Genomic DNA, 23098 nt, shown 5'->3' on the forward strand with positions numbered 1-23098 from the left:
AATGTACAGTGCAAATGTTTTCATGTACATTTCTTCTCATCTTTTGAAGAAGGCAAATCAGATTCACTGACCCTTAACTTGGAAATAAAGTAATGTGTGTAGTCCTGCAGTAGACATAGTGAACCGCCTACTGTTAAATACTATATAATAACCTGTAATATATAGCTTGTTGTTTAGTGATGTTATTAGTTACAAATCATTTAAATGATACAGAAGGTTGCTGATTCAATTAAGGAATATCAACCTGGAAATTTATATTTGTACTTGGATAGAGAACTGGCTGAAGGACAGATTACAAAGAGTTGTGCTAAATGTAACATTTTCTAATTGGACCAGAGCTTTTAGTGGAGTATCGAATGGGTTTGTCTTTTGTCCTTTTTACTTGTTTCTTAGTGACCTGAAGTGGGCATTGGAAATCATGATTCTATTTTCGCTGATGACACTAAATTGAGCAAAAGTATAAGTTCCTTGAAGGATGCTGCCGGATGCTCTGATTGGACTAAATTGGAAAACTGGGCAGCAAACCGACAACAAATGTTCAGTGTTGATAAGTACAAAGTTCTATACTTTAGTACATACATAATAATTGTAGTGTGTTGGAGGTATCCTTTTTAAGAGGAACTGAGAAGTATTTTTGTCATTTAAACAAAATATGTAAAAATTGATCTGGGCTTTTGATACTCTTTACTACACTTTTTCTTTCATTTACTGTGCTCTATCGGCGGCATATAACTCATTCCACATATTAATGTTATGTTAAACATTGTACATACTTTTGTTCGTATATTACATTTAATATACCAGTTTATCAGAACTAAATGACATGTAAGTGGAAGTTTCCACAGCTCACAAAGGAAATAGATATTCCATGAGTAACCAAGAATGTGAAGTACTATACTGCATATTATAGACTCTTTATGCTGTGAAAGAAAATTAATGGGTTTTGACATAACAAGATACTTGCTTATTTCCCAAAAGCCCTTTGTTTTCAATGAACTACCATGCACCCACAGTCAGTTTTATAAGGTGTGGAGTCGAGGTTGACGTGTGCTGACCTTGAGTAAGCTTTTACATTTGTTCCAGTCTATTACAAAATGGAGCATCTGATGATGGCTGATTTTCTGCAACATCTGGATCAGTACTCTCCAGACTAATCTGCTTTTCCTTGTCCTCAAGAGTTTTATCTGCTGTGAAGCGCACTGACTTTTCCTGCCTTACATTATCACAGGGAGTTACTTGTTATTTCTTTGTTAACATCTTTCTTTTTCTTGTCTTCTCTTTTACACTTAGAATTGGAAAGCTACATGATAGGAAACAAATGCATTTTTTGTCATAAGTGATTATTATAATATTAAATTTTTTTCAAAGAACAAATTCACACACAAATCCATACAGGGGATGATTCCATAAATGGTTGCCAAGGCCAGAGTGGAACTAGTCTTACATCATGCTTCCCCAGTTTGCCATCATTATTGCAAGGGCACCGACCATTGCACCTCCTACATAATATGGTACAAAATAATATTAAATTTGTCATACAACATTATTGTACATGTTCCCTGTCAGTTAGAACTTGCATTCAGACAAAACTGCCTGGTTCTGAGCAGAGTACAGAGTCCATGTGGCATAGTACCTCAAAATCAGGGGAGCACTTTGATGAATAAAAATGCACTCAAATTTACAATGACAAATGACATTAAGTAATAACAGTCCCAAGCTCAGATTGGATTTTCCTAAATTAAGTAGCTTTCTTCTTCAGCTGAGGTCCCTAATCCTTATATTACTCTAGATCTTCTCTAATACTGTCCTTATATATTGTCAAACAAAACAACTTTGTTGGTGCTTCATTGCTGATTCTAAATAACAAGGGAAGTAAACCAAAGTCAGCTCATAGGGGACAACACACACAAAAGCCAATCAGATAAATAGAGCAGTTACTTCATGGCATTTCATGATGACTGCACAATTTAATGTTCTCAAATTAATGTATGCAACCTCATACACCTGAAGTGGATTCTGTAGAATGGAATATCGATGGAACAACAGGTAATCATCAAGCATCAAACGCTGCAGGTAGAGCAGAATTAAGAAAGAGTAGTGACCTTTATAGAGGCAATTTCTGTAGTGTGATGAGGATAGAAACCAAATTGTAGTAGGTTTGTAGGATGCTCACTATGCATATGCTGTTTCATTTATTTTGATGAGTAAGAGAAAAAGGGAATTTTGGTTGATTTAAAGGGATTTTAGAATGCTAAGAAGTTTCTGTAAGGATCGTTTTGATGACTACATGTTTCAATGCAGGTAGCAATATGCATTAAAGTGTAAAGTGAGGGTCGGAGCAAATATGGTTGATAACTGGGGAATGAGATGGGATGGAACATGATCTGGAGAGCTGGTGTTGAGATAGGAGCTAAAGACAAAGAAATAGTCTCCTTAGTCAGCTGTAGCTATGGGCATAAGGTATGACTGTATTGTCCTTTGGGTCTCCATTATTTACTTACAGATTTTTAGAAATCGTCGAGAAAATGCTTTTACTGATGTGAAATAATAGAGATTGCATGAGGTGGAATAGATAGATGTAGAATCAAGATCTCACTAAAAATATGTTGTACTTTTGAGAATATGTGCTAGTCAGCTAGTGGGAGTGTGCTATATTGGCCTTGCTACATTATAGGTAAATGTAGCAGAAAGTTAAATATGCTGAATAGTTGTTTGGCTTTTGGAAACTTTTATCAGAGAAAAAAAGTGGGATTGCTTTGTAGAGGAGAAAGCATTCCTGGAGTCTTGTAGGTAGGGCAATATAGTATGTGTGTTCAGTGTTGAAGTCATTTTTTCTCCAGTGGTATTCTAGTCAGTGAGGCTTACATTTGTAGTTGTTTTGCGTGTTTTCTTCCAGTGTTAAGTGTAAGTATTAAGGGATGGTGATCAGATGGGGAAAGGGATAAAGCAGAAAAGACAAGGGTAGCAGTCTTGAAGGATGGGAGCTGATGTTCACTGTTTAAGGTCATTGGAGGAGGAGGAGGGATTGTGAGTTGGAGGTAGGTGACCCATCAATATCAATGGGGATTTTGAAGTCAACCAAGATAATTGCAGGCATATCTGAAGAGAGTAAGGGTGGAAGCCAAGCTGAGAAATCATCTAAAAGTTGTAAAGTGGTATTGAAAAGCAATGGGTTATTGTATCCCATTGAGCAAAAGCAGAGTAGGAACATGATATATGGGCAGGAGTGTCTGGAGTTAAATGACTTTTCATGAGTTTGTCTGTATTTCAGGCATTTTGAAGGTGTTTATGTAGATAAGGGGCAGAGTATGGTCTGGAGACAAAGCTTGAGAAATCCACAGCATTTGGAAGTTAAAGTGTAGGATTCTGTCTACAATGGTACTTGATACCTGCTGTTCTGACTGCTGTCCAACTCTATCGGTATACTTAAAATTGTCATACTGCCAGGCTGTAGACCCCTATCGTGCTGCCCCTATACTGATTCGAAATAAATAGTTAATGAGAGTCATATGGATGAGGGGAGGGCCCAATTGCTTAGCAGACATCAAACATGCCCAGGTTAAAAGATAGTGCCTTTTATCTGTTTATGATTTGGTCGCAGACACGGACACAGGAAATTCAATTAGACTGGGGGAATAATAAGGTTGATGATTGATCAAAGAAAATCAGCACACAAGGACATGGAAATAAAGACATACAGTAACAGTAGCAGATGGTCGTTCAAATCAGGAACATTGGATGGCAGGCATAGCTAATGAAAGTGTGTGGCTGGCAGTGCAGTTTAGTGATGGTAAAATCAGAGAGAATAGATGTGAAACAGTTCACAATGTCTAACTTGAGGGTATACTTAAAATTGATATACAGGTACGGGATCCAGAAGGCATGGGACTTGAGTTTTCCAGATAAGGGGTCTTTCCACAGTTTGGATCTCCACACCTTGAGTCTACTAAAATATAATTAAAACATTACATACAACCAATTGGATTGTTTTGGTTCCATTAAGGATAAATTATACAATATCTTAGGTGGGATCAAGTACAAGATACTGTATTATGCCAAGGGCATCAGAATTAAGGGGTATCTATCTATCTATCATCTATCTATCTATCTATCTATCTATCTATCTATCTATCTAACTATCTCTGTCTGTCTGTCTGTCTGTCTGTTTATCTGTCTATTTAAACAAGCACCTGTACGGAACCTTTGCACATAAACAATGATTCTGTTATTTTTAAAAAGTTTAAAAGTTAATTTTTTGCCCAGAGCAGTAGAAAATTCTAATGTCCTAAGACTGATCTGATCTCAGCACAGACTTCCTGTGAAGCTGGATATCTTTCTAACCGTCAACAAATAAATATTGTGCATTTAGACAGGAGATAAGTATCTGAAAAGTGACAGGAATATTAATTCTAAAGTTGTTATTATTATAGTATATGTATAACATCTGCTTTTCTTTTATAATTTCAGTGCTTTTTCAATAAAAAAAGTATATGGTTCATTACGCATTTGTGATATTCTTTCAACTTTTCTGGGTTGACCTGGTCTAAGCAGTTGAATTTCAATTAAGAGGACAGCATACATATATGCCTAGCCAAATAGGTTCAAATAAGTAAAGACTTTGGGGGCTATTTATTAAAACTCAAATTTTTCCCATTATATTAATAATAAGGCTCTAGTCCGACCCTAATTCCAAGTCTGAAGTATATTTAATGCAGGGGGTTCAGTGTTATTAGCTAGGGATATATGAAGCTGATTTTGGGCATATAATATGAGGTTGTGGCCCTCTCTGTTATTTCTTGCTTCATTTTACAGAGACTGTAACTGGATAAATAATTTGCTGTGCTTTGTTGATTTATACACTAGGGACTGGTGTGCCGATGCAGAAAATTGGTAATTTTATACGCAACATAAAATCTCCACATATTACTGAATGAACAAAATATGTAAGCAAAAACATTATTTCAAAAAACAGCATGTGAATATGTTTTAATGGAATAAATGGATTCACTGCACATGCTCTGTGCTGCTGTCACTTACTGAGCTTAGGGAGCAGCTCACAATCCACTGTTTATACAGAATAGAAATGTCACAATAAAAGGCTGATTAGTAATTAATACAGATAATTACTACATGGCAGCACAGAAACCTAGCATCAGAACTCAATAATCCACCTTGTGGCATCAGGTTATATTATAGGCCAACCTCATTCTCTGTTTGCTCATTTGCGACTACCCCTAATCTTAGCTTTTTAACAGCTGCTCAGAGCCCACTGAGCATGTGAGTGTCACAGACACTTTCCAAGATGGTGACCCCGAGTGACAAGTTTGAAGTCCGGGATCATTGCTGCTATTGAAGCAGAAACTTTAGGCTGGTGCAAAAAGTTCAGTATATAAAATATGGCATTTTTATCCATATTAATTTTTATGGTTTAGTTCTCCTTTAAACATCTCCAACAATCACAAGAATGCTACAAAATGTTTGTTTAAGATTGTGTATAACTACACATTTGCCCACACTCTTCAGTTGCAATACATTTCATACATACAAAGTTAAAAAAATACAAAAATAAAGTAACAGTATTTTTTTTAAATTAAATATTTTTAATAATTTATTTATTTTGGAATAATTGCCTGAGTTAACATCATATGCATGATGACTACAGCATGTGAATGCATGCATGTGCTGTTACTGGTCTTCCTCTGCTTATTCATGGTAATGGTCCCTTCATTGGGCTGCATGTGCCAAATCTGTAGAAATCTCATAGAAAACAAAGAGACAGCTCCAAGAATTCTGCAAACCATGAAAGCTCCATTACGCTGCACCCAGCACACAGGATGTTGAGTTTACTCCCACAAGTGACTAGTGTCTGCCTGATAAGTGCAACCACATCCTTGGGGAGATTCACAGCTACTCACAGATGCTTGAGGGGTCACTGAATACCAATTGTTCCCAAAGGGATTACAAACTCAAAATTTTTAGTGATTACACCGCACACCAGGAAATTTACTCACTTTTGCTGCTGTAGTGGTGCTGGTTATCCGCTGACCCGACAAGGCCCCTCAGCAACAGCAATTCAACCATTATGGATCCGCACACACCAGTTTTTCTGCAGTGGGGAAACCCCCTTTCCTTTATTTATATTCACCACCAATATCAACGTTTCGGGGGGTACAACCTCCCTTCGTCAAAATTTTCACATCTAATAAATAACTGAGACAGCCAGTAAAAATTTCCACTACGCTTTTTCTTCAGCTAGGACATGACTTTATAAGCAAAAATATGCAAGCTCCGTTGTTTGCATTTTACACGTACTACAAAATAAAATAAAGACAAGTCCCGTGGAAACGCTGGGCCACATTTCATTGAAGGAAATTATTTGTCCTCTTGGAAAAATGGACTTAACTACAGCTGTGAGTTGTTAATAGCACAGAGGCCACAGCTTTGCTAATTTAAAGATCCATTTCTATGGGAGGGTAAGTGTATGCTATGGATGAGATGAAAAAAGGTCAGAAGCTATGCCCAAGGTCATTCAGAGTAATCAGGCGTCTGAGTGTTGCTGTGAAATTCCAAGCTGCGGGATGTACTACTGCGTGTTTCCAATGATACTTGTAGTCATGGCCCCGAAGGAGTAATTGATTTTGTTTTGAATATTATACATTTAAAGCACCCTAGCCTTACAGCTCACATATCCCACATGCAGTGAGAAACAGGATACCATCTCTAGGAGTGCTACAATGTACAGTAATGCAGATATGACTTCCCTCACATCTAGTCCCTTTTTCTTACCACCAGGAAATGAAAAATCCTTTGCAATTTCCAGCCAAAAGCAAAGAAAACTTCCCCAGATGAAGCAATTTATTTTGACATCAGCTCTCTGAGGCAAAAAGGAGAACAGTTAGGGATCAAGACCATTATTATGATTTTCACAACCATGGTTGTCAATATGGTTTATACAGGCTGGACAAGTAAGTGTTTAAAAGTGACTGTGACACAGAGGGAAGATTCTCAAGGGAAGGTATTTCTCTCCCAAAATGCTCTTTGCTTTAACCTCTTTAAATCTGATTTGTCATGAATTCCAATTTAGTCAGTTTGTGATTTATTATATAAATTCTAGGCAATTCACAAATAAAATCACATGTTAAAAGACAGATATTGTACAAGCACAAGTCTAGCTCGGCACTAGGGATGCATGGGAAAGTTACACTAAATTGCAGCACTGCAAAGTCTTGAGTAATTAAAGAAGAGTATAAAGTAACAAGCAGGAAATAAACATCTTTATAGACAGTAAGAAAAACAAAGAGTTTAAGAAGATGGACAAAGGAAAACAAGTTATTATGAAGCTTCCATGAGTTGTTTAATATATATATATATATATATATATATATATATATATATATATATATATATATATACACACACAAAATGCTTAGATAAATAGTTTTTTGGTCCATTCACATTTTCCATACTAAGCTAAAACATGCAACTGGGGAAAGCATGTTAGCACATAGTTTTAATACGCTGAGAGCAAGACAAACAATCAGCTGTGATAAGTAAGAGAAGAGCAGCATGTATTGCAATAACATTGACAGTATATAATTCAATCCAGAGAAGCCACATAAAAGTGAAAAATCTCTAATTAAGTAAAGCGGAGAGAGCTACTAAAACCCGAAGGAGGAAACACTTAAGAATGTAATGATATAAATCACTACTAAAGGAACATCACGAAAGGTTCTGGAACCCCCAGAGTTCAAATTCCTTGAGTGGAAGCACTGGCCTGGGTTACAAAAACACATTGACAGAAATATTTTTTATGTTTGCTAGACTTGGTTCCTTTCCCATTTTCTTCTATACAGAAAACAAGAACTTAGACTTAAGGGCGGTTCAGCGATCCTCCATCGTTCTGCATGCATAAGATTATTTGAAATTATTAATCAAATCTATACGGGGCGATCCGCTGGCTGCTGCCATCTGAGGCAGCAACCCCGATGCCGCCCCCCTCTCCCGCTCCGCGCTTAAAAGTTTAGCGTCAAAGCGGGCCAATGGGGGCTGCATTGCTAGCGCAGCGAGCGTACTGCGCTTTTTGCACTAGCAGAGCCGAATTTCCAGTTTAAAAAATGAAAATTCAGCTCTTAAAGTTACAGCCCTTGTAACTGGCTGTTAACTGCCGCCTGAGGCAAGGTGCTCACCTTGCCTCATGGCAGGAACGGCCCAGTCTGTACAATATCTTACAATTTAAGGGACACATTCAGCAGTGATCCCCAGCCAGTGGCTCACGAGCAACATGTTGCTCACCTGGAATGTTGCTCTCAGTGTCTTCAAATCAGGTGCTTTTTTGAATTCCTGGTTTGGAGGCAAGTTTTAATTGCATAAGAACTGCCAAACTGAGCAACTTCCAGTCTACATGTGGCTCATGAATTGCAAAGGTTGGGGACTCCTAGGGGCAGATTTACATATGGTCGAATATCGAAGTTGAAGGATTTACCGCAATTAGTTCGATCGACAATTGGCACAGGTACAATCCCAGGTCCCTATGTTTTCACACTCTGGCCATCCAGTGAAAAAGGGTCCTTGTACACCACTCTGGATACCTGTGGTTTCTTAATGAGTACAGCACCGTATTAATGAGCAAGGTAAAGGCAGCACTAACATGAGCAGGGTGCATAAAGCTTAGAGCTGAATTTGATGTTTTTTTGGAGAAGTGGTTGAGAGGAAGATGTAAATGATGGTGCATGAAGTTGAAAGCTAAGAACAGCACAGAGCAGATTATTGTCCTGTCAAGACACTGGCAGATGAAGCTTATAGGCAAGAGAATAGAGATAGAGGGAGGAGGCATATATAAAATCCACAACATTCATGACAAATTTGCAAATAATATAGATGTATTATGCTAATAGCACTACATTTTGTGTATATGTGCCAAGTATTAAATCAGTGAGATAGTAACCCTATTTACAGGACAAGATTACCAAATGAATACAAAATTCCTATATGAAAGCCCTTCAAATATTTCAAGTAGTTTTTCTCAGATTCTGCACTATTAATTACTGAAACGTCAAGGGAAGCATATTCTAAGCTACTACATAGCTCATAACGCAGCCTCTGCCTCCCCCAAAACCCTGGGCATGGACTCTCAGAACCCCAGGACTGAACATGCTCCTACAACACAGGATGATGGTGTAACTGCTGCTGTGTAATGTTGAAGCGCCCATAGAAACACCAAATGTGATGATTAACATGATTAAAGAAAGGGATAGCATATACTTATAAGTAGGCAAAATGTTATACAATTTATTGCTTTGTCCAGAGAAATCCAAGACGGTGTGGACCACCATATTTCATTTTGCCTTACCATATTACAGTGTCGGGCCAGGCCGGCCGGGCGCTGTAGGCAACCCGGCCAGCCACTTCGGCCACAGCAGCAGCAGTGCGCAACCAAGTACGCGCGTGCGTAACCACGCGCAATAGGGGACGAGCGTGCGTAACCATACGTAAACACACGCGCAACCGAAGACGCACGCGTGGAGCCGAGTACGGTCGTGCGCAAAGCAATTTTTTATACAGAGATCAGTACTCAGCTAACTCAGGATTTTCCATCAGTTTATTTTCCCAACAAGCCAATGTTGACTAAGTGTGAGACAGAAAGGGCGAAGAGAGAGAGGAAAAAGATAGAGAGAGTAAGTGTAAGAGAGAGTGAGAGAGGGATAGGAGAAAGACAGATAGCGTAAGTGTGGGAGGGAGAGGAGAAAGACAGAGAGAGTAAGTGTGAGTGAGAGATGGAGAGTAGAAAAGAAAGATAGAGTGAGAAGGGGAGACAGAGAGTCACTGTCAGTGTGGGGGAGAGAGAGAGACCTAGTTAATATTGTGAGTGCTGAGGTGTAAGACTGGGATGGTAAGACAAACCTACTTTCATGCATACCAGGCTGTAATCAGCCATTGTATGCCAGGCCTGCCAGTGGCCATTGTGTTGTGTCAGCTGGCATGATATATATATATATATATATATATATATATATATATATATATATATATATATATATATATCATGTGACTTTTGTATATGAAATTCTGTGGATTTCCCATGTATGTATCTCTCGTCTGCATGGAATTAAATTAAAAGTAACATGATAAATAGGCTAACTAAATATCAGTTTAAATGAAATTACCCCTTTAAGTACAAAGGTAAAACATTAACAGAAAATCCATTTGGGAGTGGTAAGTTGAATTGCCTTTTAAGTCTCTCAAGGCCTGTAGTAAGACAACCAGGATATAGAACAAAAGTTGAAGTTCATAAATGAATTAACAGGGACTCTGAATAATACAATAGAGAGGAGTTCCACTGAGTTAATAGTGACAAAGTGAAACAAGAAGTGTTATCCTGCAAAGGGTTAAGGTTACTGATTGTTTGGCTGGCAAAGTTAATGGGCACAGGAAATAGCAAACAGTGGAAGCTGCTCAGAACCCTAAACATGAATATGGCTAAATGCCATATTTTATATACTGAACTTATTGCACCAGCCTAAAGTTTCAGCTTCTCAATAGCATCAATAATCCAGGATTTAAACTTATCACAGGGGGACACCATCTTGCAAAGTGTCTGTGACACTTACATGCTCAGTGGGCTCTGAGCAGCTGCATAAAAGTTAAGATTTAGGGGTTATCAAATTATCAAGCAGAAAATGAGATTTGCCTGTAATATAAGCTGATGCTTCAAGACTGATTATTACACTCTGATTCTAATTACACTGGTTTCTGTGCTGCCATGTAGTTGTTATCTGTATTAATTACTAATCAGCCTTATACTGTGACATTTATATTCTATGTGTACTATATATTTTGAGTCGACCCCTAAGCTCAGTAAGTGACAGTAGCATAGAGCATGTGTAGTGAATCAGCAGAAAAGAAGATGGGGAGCTACTGTGGCATCTTTGGAGACACAGATCTTCCCTGCTATAGGACCGTGGTTCCCTTGGGCTGATACAGAAGCCCTAAACATAATGTACAACATTTCTAGCCTACTTCTTTAGTTAAGCTTTAGTTCTTCTTTAAAAGTTGCTTAGAATAACATTTTCTTTCATCATGCAAAAAGCAGTTTTTGGGTTAAAATGTCCTTTGATGACAGAATCTTCCATTCATGGATAGCCCTGCTTATCTGCTATACTGTTCCTTGTCATACCACCCAGTTAAATCTCTAGTTTCAATCTTTTCATAGTTCCTCACCAGGATCTTATGTAAAAATACTTTACACGGCTTGTTCATGTTTTTGCAGTGACCCATGCTGTCCATAAAACTGAGAAGCCTTTTTCCATAACACAGACTGTAAATGATCAATTAACTTGTTGTTTAGTGTATCCGTGCTGTGCGTTGCTGTGCAGATAAAATACTGTAGGTACAGTATTTGCTGTTTTTTGTAGCTGTGGGCCTCTATATCTCTTTACATCTGTGCTCGTGTTTATGTCTCTCTGGCTTAGTTTATCTTTGGATATATGTGACTTGGCTGACAGCCTAAATGTACTTTTGGTATGTTTCAGCTGTATAATGATAATGTTGAGCATTATCAAAAAGTAAGTAAAAGGGGATGTATCTAAACACAATAATACTTCCAGGGGGCAGTGTGCTGGCTGTATCTACCAGTATGATACAATTGATACAACACCAACAAGTTAAAAACTGACAGATAAAATAAACCACAGCAGAAGGACTCAGCATGTATTTAATAAATACTCAAATTGTTATGTTATTGGTGCTTTATGTGTCTGATATCTTCTGGGTTTTTTTTAAATGAGTGACACCTACCATACTGTTCCTAATTAGAGCACATGGATACAACTTATTAACAGATTCTGAAGAAAGTGGATTTTTGTGTTGGTATATCAATGGAAATTGATCAGGTTCCATTTGCCATTGAATTCAGTAGAGACAGGGGAGTACAATCATTTCCCTCTTAAAATTTAATGGACAGATTGCAATGAAGCTTTTGGGAGGCTTAGCTTCCCCATATGAGTTAAACCACTAGTGACATGCATTATATGTTCTCCATCCTCTATGTTCTCTAGCTTACTATTGGTAGTGCCTGTTGGCCTGTGTGTGGACCCAACTTTACAGAATCCCTAATGTATACTGTATTAGTTCGGGGCATGTTTAGCTACTAAGTAGGATGAGGGGAAATCAATTTGGCTGAGGACTGTATAGGTCCATGAAGGCATTCCTAGGTGGACCTGTGTATCATAATGTTGTATAGAGGACTACATTTTTTGTGAGACAAATTTGGCCTGACCTTGTTTAAAAAGTGGACCTTTATATGCATAGCCAACTTAAAACATAATAAGAAACATCTTGTCCTTTTTTTCCCTGTAACAGAACAAGACACATATACATAAGTATAGAAGCCCTCCATGTTTTGTATTCTGTTTTTATATAACAATGAATATACTGCTAGTTCCTTTCCATCTCCATCAAGAGTGCCGCTGCTCTGAGTGACATACAGGAATTTATGCTATTATCTCTAGCCCCATGAGTTTACAATTCAAATTTTTTTATCAGTTTAATTAATTACTTTAAAAAATTGATCTAATCTTTAAAAAAGCAGATTATCAACAGTGAATTATTGCTAAGTTATAAGCACTCTTTAGGCATGCTTTCAAATAAAAGTTTCAAAACTGGAAATCATTTAAAAGAACACTGACCCCTTTTTAAACCACACACGTTTCCTACTGCCACATTTTACAGTGAAACATAAGAAAAAGGAAAAAATATGGCACAAGCCTTTCTTGATAGACATCTGAAATTCATTAAGTCAGTAAAGGACTGCCAACTACAGGAAGTAAATCTGAAAACGCAGATAACTTCATCAGAAAACCAAGCTCTGCTCCCCCCCCCAAAGAATTTTTCCTCTGTTTGTAAAAATAAATATGTCATATATCTTGTACAGACTGGATCTATTTATGAGCAGCAGAGGAGGGACATAAAAGACAGCAGGGAAATAGATTAAAAATAACTTTGAAGTTTTAAACATGCGTTAAATCAATTGCTATTGTATGGGGAACAATGCCTAATAGAAGGCTTTGTAGAAAAATCGATAAAAATTAGCACAACAGGGAAGACAAAAAGACGTTATAAAGGGTTTTCTTGTGTGGGCTGTAAGAGATATAATAGTTTATTGCCAGGAAAAAAAACAAGAATATGTTCCATCTACTTATTTACCCTTTGTACTTCTATAAACTCTCAGCTTATACAAGTATTTGTCAATTCAAATGCCTAAAACCAATAAACTAAACCCATGATTATATTAGTCATCTTTAGGTAGGTTATCTCTCACGTCGGCACCTGGCTTGACAGATAAAAAGACAATTTTCTTTTTAAAAAGAGGAACTTTTTATACTCAGAAGGTACCAGGATTGAGGCATAGACAGAAACACCCCACCTCTTGACTGTATAGTACAATATTGTATAAGGAGAACATGGAACAATGGGTTGACTGCTATAACTGTATAAGTATCCAGACTGCAAACAAATATTCACCCTGTGATGAGCTGTAGAGTCATATATTGAGGGGTGGGGGGATCTTATATGCTGATGTGATTCTAGATCTGGGTTTGAGATCTTACAGTCAATTCAAATGAGAAATGAGGACATTTCTGGGAGATATTACAGATATATTGTGGTTTTTTATCAATATTAGAAGTTGTATAAACTAAACCCTAAAAATGAATTTAGCTAGAAATGATGTATTTTATACTAAACCTATTGAACCAACCTAAAGGTTCAGCATCTCTAAAGGCCTCAAAGCTAAGCTTATGTCGCAAATCATCAAGCAGAAAATTAGATTTTCTTGTCATGTAAGATGATGCAGGTTGGCAGGGCAGGGTAGATTGTTAAATTATGATGCTAATTGTGATGGTTTCTGAGCTTCCATGTACCAATAATCTGAATTATTTACTAATCAGTCTTATATTGGGACTTTTATATTATATAAATTCAGTATCTTGTGTGTTAGTCCCTAAGCTCAGTAACTGACAGCAATACAGAGCATCTGCAGTGAGTCAGCAAAAAGGATGGAGAGATACAGGGACATCTTTGGAGCAGGGGAGTAACTACAGACCCTCGGTTGCAGGGGGGAACCAGAAGGTATAGGGGGCCACAGGAGGCCCTAATTAATTATAAATTTCAACATAAATATGGTAAAACAGGACAACTTCTGGATATGTTGGGGGGCCAAGAATTATTTTGCTGTGGAGCCCAATAATATCTAGTTATGCCACTGATTTGGAGGCACAGATCTTGACTGCTAAAAAGATATGGTTAATTTGGGCTGGTACAGAAGCCTAAAATATAATGTACAACATGTCTAGCCTATTAGTTTAGTTAAGCTTTAATTCTCCTCTAAAGCAACATCATTGTTGATGTAATAATTTAGTCAAAAAAGTGCCACTATTTCAACAACATTTCAACAATGTTGGCAGAATGTCTTAACATGCAGTTAAATATCGATTTTCTGATTTCACCCTAAAGAAAATCACAAATAATGGGATTTCACAAGGTCTGAGCTGGCAATGAAGTGTAGAATTTTGGATGAATTTGATGCCAGAGGTTTTTATATACATGGCAATTTAACAGGCAAAGGCAAAGTTGTGTCAGAGTTGTATTGGAATTAAAACACTTCAGTTGAAAATTTTACATGGGAAAATTGGGATACTTCCACTGATTTTTGGATGATTTCTAATTAGATTCTTAAGCCTTGAGAGACCCCACATAGTAGCAGGACAAGTTTTTTCATTTATAAAGTGAAGTACAAATTCAACTAATTTCAGCCAAGATTTGCCAGGAATTAACAATCTCATTGTGTTAAATGTCTTCAGCTCAAAATCTTTTCAAAGCAACATTAGCTAAATAGACTTCAAATAGGATCATTAACAGATCTCTAAAACATCAGAAATATTGTCCTGTAAACATAGCAACATTACACAACTTGAACATCCTCAGGCTTCATTAAACAAGTTGCTGATCTCCTTGGGAAAACATTTCACTGTGATTTCATCTGTCTGATTTGTAATGTACATTATGTTACAGGAAAGAACACCAAGGCATCTGACTTGTACATCTCTGTTAGTGGGAACTATTCCATATTTTAATCGAAAGAACATTATATTCAGTATTGTAGGTTGATGTTTATGGGAACTGTGACATTACCTATATTGGTATAATTGCAGATTCTGCACTGACTAGGAAATGTACTTTTTTGTATAGTGTTTTGATACATCTATTTTTGATGACATATAGTCAGTATTTCTGTGATCTCAAATACAGAAGATAATTACCAACTAAGAAGATACTGGTCTAGCTCAAATTTAAATTATGAATTTGCCCATCCTAGTCCCTAGTCCCCAGATGAGTATTCACTATAGGCAGTGGCATACAGAATTAAAAAGATGATATTCTACCATTTGTTTAATTCCCAATCTTCCATTCTTAGTTCTAAATTTTTTCTCTATCACGATGTGCTTTAAAGGGAAATTTGCTCTGGTATCTCTAATTAAATTGTACATACAAGCCAAGTAAAGTACTGTCAGAAGATAGAGTGGCTGTTGGGGTGGGCAGCCGTAGAAAGAGTCATACACAAAAAGTTCATTATTTGGCTGTCAGAAAAATATTCATTAGCATCCCATAGTTTTCTGGGTTGAGAAGGCTCCAAAAAGATTTAGCTGTTTAGTTTATCGATCCCATGCCACTGGTGTTCAAGATGCACAAAACAAATACGTTATGCCATGGTAAAACAGGACCAGGAGACACCTGGGTATGAAATAACATAATAGAGACAGAAAGGAAAGAAATGTCATGTCACATGGGTTAGAAAAGTTAAAACAATGTGATTATAGAAACATATCCAGGGGATTGTAGCAACAAACAGGAAACAATGGAATAACTAGATTTGGTGCCCCACAGCAAATTATATTCCTGGCCTGCCCACCCATGTGTAAAATGAATTGTTTCAGACAAACACTGAAATTGTGCACCCCTTCCCCACCAGTTGTCTGCTGTCTGCAGCACCCCTCAACCCTATGCTTTTTCTTTATATGTCCTTTAGGTTGCAATCTTATTAATTCATGTGTAATAACTATGTACTTGTTACAAAAAAAAGAATAATAATAATACTAATATAATGCATCCTCAAGAACATTAATCAATTTTCAGAAATAGCATTTTGCTGCTTCCTCTGTGTATTTTCCTTCTGATCTTTACCCTTTTAATATAAGAGCCTTCCACACATATGTAGCTTTCCTTTCTCCTCTGATAGTAATCATTTTAAATTTCAATCAAGATAAAACTGAAAGGACTTTTCAGAACAATCTATTTTGTTGCAGATTTTGGTTCTCTCTTGGATTTGGCAGTTAATTGGTTTTTGACCCGAAAAGGGCACAATAATACATTGGTACCAAGTAACTCCAAGTCAAGACTATGCAGCTGTTTATTCCTGTAAAATTTTGTAATGGTAAAGATAATAATGAAAGGGAAAAGCAAACATTCGTATATTATTTGTGCAGCAAGAATTAATTAACTAGTCCTCCTCAAGCCATTGGATTGTGTCCTGGGGTACAAAAACACAGTTTGGAAACTCAAGCATAAATATTGATCTTACGTTATATACTGTATATATCAGTGTTGGGTTAAAGGGCTCTGTAAAAAAAAGCTGTCATGCTTCTTGAATTAATAAACGTTATAGGGCTTATTTGCTAAAACCCAACTTTTTTCTGGTCGGGTTTTAAAGGGCACCTGTTGGGCAAGAATATTATCCGCAACCAAACAACTGATGTGGCACAATTTAAAAGCTTCCAAACAAATATGGCAGCAAGAACAAATAAACAAAATAACTGGAAAAAACATAAAAAGCTAACCTTAAATACCAATTGCAAGCTGGTATTAAAGTTTTAATGCTAACCAGTTAATAGTTCAAGGTATAAAGAGTGATCTGCACACAAGTCTAAATTATTATTTGAAAAATTGAGTTGTGCAGCTATATTTTTTATTTGGAGCTTTAGAAGAACATCATGAAAACATTTCAAGGGCTGCTGTACTTTATACCATTGCTCTAGATTAATCAACTGGCTGCAGGAGCTGCACCACTGCATCATTGTGTGTGGTTCCTTTGATTTTTGTGTCTCTGCAAGTCTGTCCAGGAAGAATGCTGGGATCGGTACAGCATTGCCATATCACACCAAGAATTCTCTTAACCAGTCTGTTTCTTCCCCAACATCACTTTGAACTGACAGACACGACAATGGCTTGTTAGTGCAGAGATGGGTGGATTTTAGCATGGCACAACAAAAGTATACATTTTAGAGCTAAATATGCCCCATATATACACTAACAGGCCAATGCTGTGATTGTTAGTGCACAATGATGTTGGGGAAGACCAAAGAAGATACACCAGGAGGAGAAAACTCCTGGTGTGACATGTCCCTAAGAGTGTGTGTGCGCCACACACAAAAGTGTAACACAAGGAAAAGTGTGGAAAACTTCTACAAACTCAAAGCTTTTATAAAAAAAAGACTTCTGAACCCCTAAAGGGTTAGGCAGCGATCTCCACACCATTTAGTAGAATTGAAAGCACCACTGTAGCAACATAATTTTTGCTTTTAGGGTGTATTTTTTAATTGTTCAGTATCTATTGTGCATTAATTTAGATCAGAGGTTTCCAAACCACATTCAAAAATATAAAGATTTGGGGAGCAACACAGGCATGCAAAATTTTCCTGGGGTGCCAAACAAGGGCTGTGATTGGCTATTTGGTAGCCCCTATGTGGACTGGTAGCCTACAGGAGACTTTGTTTGGCAGTACACCTGATTATTATGCAACAAAACTTGTCTCCAAGCCGGGAATTCAAATATAAGCTCCTGCTTTGAGGCCACCAAGGGGTTGGTGAGCAACATCCAAGGGGTTGGTGAGCAACATATTGCTCGCGAGCTACTGGTTGGGGATCACTGATTTAGATAATAACTATTCCCCTATGGAGAGGCCCCAAGAATTCTGCAAAAAAAATGAAACATTAAAGTGATTCTGACACGAAAAACTATTTTTTAAAATTTAAATGAACATTTAGGGGCACCTTTACTTAGTTCGATTGAAGGAATAGAATTAAAAAAACTTCGAATTTCGAATGATTTTTTTGGCTACTTCGACCGTCGAATTTGCTCCTTCGACTACGACTTCGAATCGAACGATTCAAACTAAAAATCGTTCGACTATTCGACCATTCAATAGTCTAAGTACTGTCTCTTTAAAAAAAACTTCGACCCCCTACTTCGGCAAGTAAAACCTACCAAGGTGCAATGTTAGCCTATGGGGAAGGTCCCCATAGGCTTTCTAAGCTTTGGTCGTAGAAAAATCGTTCGATCGAAGGATTTAATCATTCGATCAAACTAACTGCGACCTTCGGCAGTTGAATATCGAGGGTTAATTAACCCTCGATATTCGACCCTATGTAAATCTGCCCCTAAAAGTTACCTATAGGTCATGTTTTATGCAGATCTTAATTTTTGGATGATAGGTGCCCTTTAATAAGTTATTATAATCATTAAAATAGAAGTTTGGAGTTTTAAAAAATGTTGTAAACAGGACCCTGAGCTTTTCATGTAGTTTACCCTATTTGTTACTGATCATTATAAACCCTGCACCCTATATAGACCTGCTCTCTGGAACTTTGGTCTTTGCAGTTTTTTCAGTCTCCCATCCAAATATGTCCTGTCCTCCTCAACAATACTTTCTGGATAGTAACCATGAGAACTTTGGTACTTGTTGTTTTCATGCACCTTTTGGATTTGTTGTTACCAATGCATGTATGGCCAATGCAAACACCCTAGCAACTAGGGTTGTCATCTTTGTTGCCAAAAAATTTAGGCCACAGTGTAAAACTATGGGCACATAGGCTTGTCAGCCTTCATATTTTTGCAGGCTGAAAGAAGTGGATCTGCTCAGGCATTGGTGTAAATGGACAGGACTGTGATGTTTCTGGCTAGGCTGGTGAAATACTGGGCAGGTGCCAAGCATACTAGCAATAGGCTACATTGCATTTTGATATAAATACCACATTACCTTTTCTGGAGAGAAGTGCAGATCGATGGGCGAATTTTTTCGCCTTGTTTCACCGAAAAAATGATGCCCATAGACTTGTATGGTGTTGTGTGTCAAAACCATAGACTTTAATGGGCGTCGGCGACATTTCGCCAGCGTAGAATTTTTGGCGAAACAAAACGGGACAAAATTCGCCCATCACTAGATCTTGTGTTGCAGGTGATCCATGCCCATGCTCATTAGCAACACTGACTGGCACATAAAAACACATTACCATGAACAACATTTGCTCTGTTACCCCCTAGTAGCATCAGTATTGCTTCTACTTTTAAGGCACAGCATTAGAATTTTGGAAAAGAATGGAAACATCGCTCTTGCATACATAAGACTTTCTGTAACTTGCCCATATCTTTCTACAGAACAATAAATCATCTAAATGTTTATCTTTTGACAATTAGAGCAAGCGTGTCCCAAAGGGGTTTTAATTCCTGGCTTGCTCAGTCTGAAAAAGGCATTTGGTTTGATGAACATGTAAATATTAGTCAGCAAATCTTTTATACCATCTGTCTTCTTTGATCACACCCGTGGCTTTTTAGCATGGAAAAAGAGCAAGGTCTAATGTCTGTTTCACGAACATTAGTCTCCTCACTAGATCAGGACTATCTTTAATTGTGACAGGGATTGGTTTAGTTCCAAGTTAACTGGCAGATTAGTAGTCAGCACGACTTCCACTCCCTTCTTTGGTTGGGTGAACTTCCTCCAATGGCCACTTTCCACTGGCAATACTGGCAAAGAAATTAGTCCAGCACCCACAGTATTCAATAAAACGGCCTTTATTGGACCAAGGGCATTACAGCCCTTGGCCCTTGGTCCAATAAAGTCCGTTTTATTGAATACTGTGGGTACTGGACTAATTTCTTTGCTAGTTCTAGGTTAACAACACATAGGATCAGATTTATCAAAGGTCAAAGTGAAAATTTGAATTTAAAAAATTCTAATTTCAAGCTAATTTTTGTGTACTTCGATTAGGGAATAGTCCAAATTCGATTTGAATTTGAAAAAAAATTGAAAATTAAAATTTAGAAATGTATCATGTACTGTCTCTTTAAAAAAATTTTAAAACCTGCCGAATTGCTGTTTTAGCGTATGGGGGACCTTCCATTTGAAGTCAATTGGTGGACTTCGAAAAAAAAAATTTTTGGAAAAACTTTTAATTGAATTCGGTGGAATGCTCTATTACTTTGATTCGTATGATTCAAATTCAATCAAAAACTGACCTGTTCGGCCAATCAATTTTTTTTTAATACATTTCGATTGGTCTTTTTGAATATGAATTTCGAAGTTTTTCAAATTGAAATTCGACCCTTGATAAATCTGCCCCTTAATATGTTTTTCAGTGAATAGTTCATCTATGCTTACAAGAAAATAAATGCCAGACAGGGTTAGCAGGTTACCAGTTACAATCACTCTGCCAGGTTCGTAAGGGAATACTAGTACTAGTACTTACCTTGCCACTCTTGTTTGTAGATTTAGGTGAAGTTTACATAGAATTCTACCACCTACAAATCATAATAAAATATTGAATGTACATGGACATTAAGACAAGTCAAACATAAAAAAATAAAATAATTGTAAATGCTGCTGTAACGGTTGGCACCCTAAATCTAGAACCGATGCTAAGCACTCTGGTCTCGGCTCGTGCTTCTGCCTGTAGCAGCCGCCTTTGGCTTTGGGAGGAGCCCTCAGCTACTCAGATGCCGCCAGGTCTTAAAACGAGAGGTGCAAGGTGAGCGAGTGAGTGTTTAGTACTTTGTGTTCTCTGCCCTGCTGGTTCCGACTCCTGAAACTTAACAGACCTGGGTGAAAACTTACTTTTTCTACATTGTTTTAAGGGACAGAACCAGAGTTCAAAGTATAATTGTGACTGCAATTACATTTACATTACAATGTACAATTGGACCAGTGTTTTTAGTGGAGTACCGCAGGGCTCTGTACTAGGTCCCTTGCTTTTCAACTTGTTTATTAATGACCTGGAAGTGGGCATTGAAAGTACTGTTTCTATTTTTGCAGATGATACTAAATTGTGCAGAACTATAGGTTCCATGCAGGATGCTGCCACTTTGCAGAGTGATTTGTCTAAACTGGAAAACTGGGCAGCAACCTGGAAAATGAGGTTCAATGTTGATAAATGCAGGTTATGCACTTTGGCAAAAATAAAGTAAATGCAAGTTATACACTAAATGGCAGTGTGTTGGGAGTTTCCTTAAATGAGAAAGATCTAGGGGTTTTTGTAGATAACAAGTTGTCTAATTCTGGGCAGTGTCATTCTGTGGCTACTAAAGCAAATAAAGTTTTGTCTTGCATAAAAAAGGGCATTGCAAGGGGACATGATTACACTTTACAAGTACATTAGAGGACATTATGGACAAATAGCAGGGGACCTTTTTACCCATAAAGTGGATCACCGTACCAGAGGCCACCCCTTTAGACTAGAAGAAAAGAACTTTCATTTGAAGCAACGTAGAGGGTTCTTCACAGTCAGGACAGTGAGGTTGTGGAATGCACTGCCGGGTGATGTTGTGATGGCTGATTCAGTTAATGCCTTTAAGAATGGCTTAGATGATTTTTTAGACAGACATAATATCAAAGGTTATTGTAATACGAAGCTCTATAGTTAGTATAGATATGGGTATATAGAATTTAATTAAAAGTAGGGAGGTGTGTGTTTGTTTGCTGGGTTTTCATTTGGAGGGGTTGAACTTGATGGACTTTGTCTTTTTTCAACCCAATTTAACTATGTAACTATGTAACTATTAACTCAAGGGATGAAAACATAATTATGCCTCTTTATAGGTCCCTGGTAAGGCCTCATCTGGAGTATGCAGTGCAGTTTTGGACTCCAGTCCTTAAGAGGGATATAAATGAGCTGGAGAGAGTGCAGAGACTAAGTGCAACTAAACTGGTTAGAGGGAAAGGAAAAGGAAAGGCTGTCTCCCAAAGACTCCATTATAATAAAATAATTCAAATTGTTACAAATGATTTCCTTCTCTGTAATAATAAAACAGTACCTTGTACCTTGTCCAAAACTAAGATATACTTAATCCTTATTGAAAGCAAAACCAGCCTAGTTGGGTTTAATTATTTTCTAGTAGAGTTGGGTTTACATGATTTTCTAGTAGAGTTAAGGTATGAAGATCCAAATTATGGAAAGATATGTTATCCGGAAAACCCCGGGTCCTGAGCATTCTGAATAACAGGTCCCATACCTGTGTTAGATCAGTGAAAGGTATTCATGGGCAATAAATTAGAAAGTTACATAGAGATCAATTGTAGACATAGTAAAATGAATTAGGGTGGGTTTATGTTATGTTTTGGGTAGCCGAGGATGAGTAGAGTATAACAGTGCTTTATTGGCAGGTTCTCAGCAGCCATTACGCAACAGTAACTTTCACTTTTAAGCTGTCAGGAAGAATGTACAGTATAAGTCTGGGCACAGTGACGTCTACAGGCCATTTGTATAAACACAACATATTACTGCCCATGAATACCTTTCACTGATGTAACAGTATATATGCTGTGCCTTTCTAGCTTTCATTTGTATTTTGCCTGACGAACGGGGCCTTGGTGCTCCGAAAGCTTGCATTGTATTTTTATTGTTAGTCAATATAGGTATCACTTCTACAATACTTTTTGTATTTGTTTGTTTGTTTATTTGTTATTTTTGCTACTGGCTAACATGGTACCACAGTTTTTGCTTTGCAAATGAGTATTGGAAATTGGTTATATTATTATTTCCTTATATTATGAAAGTTTCTGGGTGAAAATCCCCTCATTTTTATATAAACTGGAATAAATCACATTCGGCTTGTTGATTTGACGTCACTCTGGTCCATACTGGAGATTCATATCAATGAGTAGCAAACAGCAATCACCAAAGTAAAAATATCTTAAAGAAGCTGCACTTATTAATGAACTTTACAAATGAGTGATAATCTGCCTTATCTGACACTCTGTCATTACTCCATTCATCCA

Source organism: Xenopus laevis, chromosome 3S (assembly GCF_017654675.1).
Source record: "Xenopus laevis strain J_2021 chromosome 3S, Xenopus_laevis_v10.1, whole genome shotgun sequence".
NCBI lineage: Eukaryota > Metazoa > Chordata > Amphibia > Anura > Pipidae > Xenopus > Xenopus laevis.